Below are 6,000 nucleotides of genomic sequence, written 5' to 3'. Positions count from 1 at the left end.
ATATCATTTATACGGGGTCAAGTGTTTTAAGGAATAAATACATTGTAGGGTGTAACGGTAATTTAATCCCTTTATAGTGTAGATTATTCATATAGAGGATCATTGATCACATTAGGATTATAACAATGGATAACTAATGATGTGTCTATATGGTGGAACATATAGAGCATTCTATATACTGAGAGTGCAATTCTAAGTTCTATGCATGGATTCAACGAAGAATTAATAAGTTAGTGAATTTTAGTAATAAATTCTTGATCTACTTATTGGAAGCTCGGTTATATAGACCCATGGTCCCCCCACTAGTTGAGATAATATTGCTTGTAAGACTCATGTAATTGGTTTTGATTAATCAATTATAATTCTCAAATTAGACTATGTCTATTTGTGAATTTTTCACTAAGTAAGGGCGAAATTGTAAAGAAAGAGTTAATAGGGGCATATTTGTTAATTATGATACTTTGTATGGTTCAATTAATAAATATGATAAATGATAATATTATTTCATAATTATTTATAGTTATTAAATAGTTAGAATTGGCATTTAAATGGTTGAATTAGGAAATTAGCATTTTTGAGAAAATCAGATACAAAAGGTGTTAAAATTGCAAAATTGTAAAAAGCAAGGCCCAATCCACTAAGTGTAGGGCCAGCCAATTTTGTAGGAAATTTAAACTGATTTTTTCATTATTTTAATGCCAAATAATTCAAACCTAACCCTAGTGGAATGCTATAAATAGATAGTGAAGGCTTCAGGAAATTTACACTTAAATTTTCTATTTTTTCTTCAGAGAAAAACCTGAGCCTTTCTCTCTCCCTATCTTTAGCTGCCACTTTTTCTTTCTCTTCCCTCTTTAATTTCGAAATCCTTAGTGTATGAGTAGTGCCCACACACAACAAGTGATACCTCAATCATAGTGAGGAAGATCGTGAAGAAAGATCATCAGCAAAGGAGTTCAGCATCAAAGATTCAGAGAAACAGATCCAGGTTCAGATATTGATAATGCTCTGCTACAGAAAGGAATCAAGGGCTAGATATCTGAACGGAAGGAGTCATTATGTTCCGCTGCACCCAATGTAAGGTTTCCTAAACTTTATATGTGTTTATTTCATCGTTTTAGAAAGTTCTTATTTAGGATGTTAATAAACATACTTGTGAGTAGATCTAAGATCCTGGTAAAATAATTTCCACCACAGGCATAGGCCGACCAACCTATGGGGTAACCCCCTTAGCCGTCTAGACCCTCTGACAGCCCACCATGGCAAGCCAGGTCTTGCACAAGACCTCCTTGATCGGCCAGGACCTGCACAGATCTAAACTGGTGTTTAGTGTTTTTTAAGAAGTCAAATGTGTTCTCCGTGTTCTTCATGTTCTTTATGACTCAAAGAGCCAAGAATCACTACGAAGGTCGGATTCAGATCTTTTTTGTCTAGAAATTATACATTATGTATTGTACAGCTATCATGCGGATCAAAATATCGAAAGGACAATAATATAATCTCAGAATCAAAGCATGTTCAAAACAAGAAGTAGTGTTCATGCATTCATGGCAAGATCAGCCAAATTAAGTGAAATAGAAGGAATAGAAAGATTATCGACTATGAGAAATGTTGGAAATATTTTACTAGGATCTAGATTTACTACCAAGTATGTTTGTTTAACATCCTAATATGAATTCTAAAATAATGAAATAAACAAATAAGAGTTTAAGAAACCTTACATTGGGTGCAGCGGAATATAATGACTCCTTCCATTCAGATCTCTAGCCCTTGATTCCTTACTGTAGCAGAGCATTATAAAGATCTGAATCTGGATCTCTTTCTCTCCTTCTTTGATGTTGATTTTCCATAGTCTTACATACTATGATTGAGGTACCACTTGATGTGTGTGGGCACTACTCTATCACTCAAGGGAATTTCGAAATTTAGAGAAGAAAAGAGAGAGAAGGGGCGGCTTGGCTTTTCTCTAAAGGAAATAATGTGGAAAGTTATGAGTTTCCTGAAGCCAACCCTTTCTATTTATAGAATGCCCTCTAGGTTTAGGTTAGACTTGTATGGCATTAAAATAAATGAAAAATAAATGGTAAAAACCTATGCATAGTGGGCGGCCAGAATAGGAAATTGGGCCTCACTATGCAACTTTCCCATTTTGTTATTTTTCATTCCCATTTTCTCAAAATGCCAGTTTTCCAATTTAACCTTTGAAATGCAAATTATAATTATTTAATAACTTAAAAATAATTATTGAATAATATTTTTATTTAATATATTTATTAATTTAGACATATAAAGTATCTTAATTAATAAATAAACCTAGAATCTCTTTTCTTTACAATTTCGCCCTTGCTTAGTGAAAATTCATAAAGTAGACATAGTCTAACTTTTAGAATTATAATTGATTAATTAAAATCAATTAACTGAGTCTTACAAGCAGTATGGTCTCAACTAGTATGGGGACCATGGGTCTATATAACCGAGCTTCCAATAAGTCGAACCGAATTCACCAAGTAAATTCCCTAACTTATTAATTCCTTATTGAATCCACTCTTAGAACTTGGAATTGCACTCTCAGTCATATAGAACGCTCTATATGTTCCACGATATAGATACGTCAATAGTTATCCATTATTATAATCCTAATTTGATCAATGATCCTCTATATAGATGATTTACACTGTAAAGGGATTAAATTACCGTAACACCCTAGAATGTATTTTATCCTTAAAACACTTAACCCTGTATAAATGATATTTCAGCTAAGTGAAATGAGTAGTCCACCATTTATTTTTGTTTGGTTAAGCTCGAAGGAAATCATCCTTTACTTTCTATTCGCCAGATAGAAGCTATAGATTCCATATTTATGTTAGCGCTCCCACTCAATTGCACTACCATGTTCCTAAAATGACGTATCACCCTGACCTAAAAGTAGGCTTAACTAACAAATCAAAGAACACGAATAACACTCTTGAGATTGAACCTAATCATATCAGGATTAAGATCATTTGATCTAAGATCAACAAGTGATATTGAATTGAATAGATATTACGGTAAATTATAATATATCTAATCAAAGTTCAATATCGGTCCCTTCCGATGTATACTCCATACATCCAATACTGGTAAACTTTACCAATGTCCTGGAAAGGACATAACACTTTTCCAAGGTGTAAGAATAACTATCGCTGATTATACCATGTCAGTCTAAATCCAGTGTTCTGACAAATCAGGGAATAAACTTTCGAACATATAATTAAGATTATATTCAACTGTGCTGACAACACTATAATCATTAACAAATTCATATGTTCTGCACTTAAATAGAATTCATACATTATATATATAATCATATAATAAATCATGTGAACCATGCAACATAAAATGTTATTTCTGATCTTTATTAATAAGTAAATCTAATTATATTGAAATGGGTTTTATTTAGAGCACAAAACCCAACAAACTCCCACTTGCACTAATATAAAACAAAATGTGCATTTCAAATAATCTCAACACCTTGATATAAAAATCAAGTGTAATAGTAGTAAACTCCTCGTAATAGGATCTGACAGGTTGAATTAAACACAACCTCTTCTCCACCATTAGTCTTCCTTAATCACAAAATCCTTGATAATGTGAAATTCCTCTTTATATGTCTACTCTCTTGGGATACTGGATTCTATACTTTTGGCAACTACTTTTTGGTTATTCAGGAAGTAACGCTAGTAGTTAAGGCAAGTTGGAAGAGTGCCACAAATGTATAGAACTTTTCTTAGACTGAATAAGTACCTTTCCTGCAACTTTAACATTCAGTCTCTTTCTTGTAGACTAAGAGACTTCAGATAGGTTTTTACACTTCTCCAAAATCACTACTCCACCCCAGAGTAATCACCATTTTATCAGCAGACTTTCTAGCACAAAGGCAAGTCTTGAAATCTGATGTGGTGTAGTCTAAGAGTTTTAAACACACCCTTATTGACTAACATATAGTTCCTCTTCTTAATCTTAAGATTTACTTGATTGTCTTCCAATGTTCCTCTCCTGGATTAATCTGATACCTACTCATTACTCCCACTCAACAGCAGGTGTCTGGTCTAAGGCATACAAAAGCATATCTGAGACCTCTCACTGTTGATTTAAATAATTCTTTCATGACTTTATCTTTTTTGGAATAGTTGAGACTTTTTCTTAGATAAATAAAATCTATGTCTAAGAAGTCGTGAAGCTTCTATAGATTGCCATAAAAAGAAAATGCTTCAGCATCTTACTAAAGTAAGTTGCTTGAATTAGAGTAAGTAATTACCAGGTATACCACAAGCCATAGGTTTAGATAAACTCAAACCTATAATACTAGGAACAGGAAGTTTTGTTAAGTCCATTGAATAGACTTATTAATGAAAATTTCCTTTTATGTCCTTGTAATAGAAAACTTAAGGTTATTCCATGTGAATGGATCAAACTATAGTTCTCTTGGCTTTCTTCTTAGTTTCTTATCTTGACAATCCATTACTTGTTTAAACTCACAATGGATTTTAATCACTAGTGTCTTCCAAGTCATAAGAAGAGTGAGTTCCTAGAAACTCTCCCACTACGACAATGTACCATGAACTATGTCTAAGAAAAGTAAATGGTATTGACCTCTTCGGTTGTGTTAAGACAACAGAGGCAGTGGGATCATCTTGTAAACAATAAGATGATAGATCACTTATGGAATCAAGAAAAAAAATATCTCCTTTATTTGCTACTTTATTTTCGGACTTAGTCATTTTCTTAGAAAAGTAGTATTTATTTAAACAAACACTTTCTTATCTATTGACTATGAGATGTTCCACCCCTAATCACTTAGAATAGCTAACAAACATGCAAACCATGGTTAACAGTTCTAGCTTTTCTTAAGATTTCGATTAGGTAATCCATGAATCTAGTAATGATTTACGTTGAGTATACAACCATTGCATCATTCTGAAATTGTATTACCATACAAGGATTTAGGCAACGACTAGTAACTAATCATCAATATGCAACTCAAATTTCAGGGGAGGTAAGTTTGGATATAATTCAAAAATCAAATTAATGATCTTTGAACTGCATATCTACTAACTATTTCTCCACCCCTATCAGTTCGCAAGATCTTTAACCACTTACCTTAATGGTTTATCACCATTGCTAGAAATTCATGAAATTTTTCAAACATTTCAAATTTCTTTTTGCATATGGTAAAATCTAGAGTGATCGTTTTAAGAATACAACGAAAACTCATATCCACCCCTGAATGTACATCCATCTACAAATGAGATGATTATACTTTCAGTGGATATAGGCATATTAACTCTTTGCAGAGAATGATCTTGTCAAAACCACTATGAACAAGATACAAATGCCATAGATTTATAAAATATGTGGTTGTATCTTTTGATGACTTAAGTTTAGTTACATCAAGGAGTTCTTAGAATAGTACAAGTGGATTCTGGTCACAGAATACTAAACTCATACAGTTTGAATTCATTGAAAGAAAATGGTTATTAAACACTTGTGAAAGTGTAACTGTATAATGAGTAATTCTTTCTTGGACCACCACTATTAATTTAACTCTAAGTTGATTTGCCCATACAAGTAGGAGATTTTTAAGATTGAGGATTTATATCATTTCGGGAATATAATCATATTCGTCATTTAATTTCTTAAGAGAAAATATAGAATGACTTTATATGATTTATAGACCATTCATCCAATGATATGTTATTGAGCTAATTCAAAATAAGCTAAGAGGAATTAGGATAATTTCGTTTTAAATAAGAATCCAACGATGATCCGATTAGCGAGAGTGAAAGTATTCTTATTTATACAATCTTCTTGTTTTATATTGTAAAATACTAGTCTAAGGTGTCATCAATTGATGAACAGCTAGATGTTGCACATACAATATTTATCTTTCGAGATCTAATACTATTATGTTTGTCTAATGGTGAAAATCCATTAGGGATTTATCTCATTAGAAAAACAAAC

Source organism: Cannabis sativa, chromosome 5 (genome assembly GCF_029168945.1).
Source record: "Cannabis sativa cultivar Pink pepper isolate KNU-18-1 chromosome 5, ASM2916894v1, whole genome shotgun sequence".
Taxonomy (NCBI): Eukaryota; Viridiplantae; Streptophyta; class Magnoliopsida; order Rosales; family Cannabaceae; genus Cannabis; species Cannabis sativa.
Note: the sequence above shows the minus strand (reverse complement) of the source record.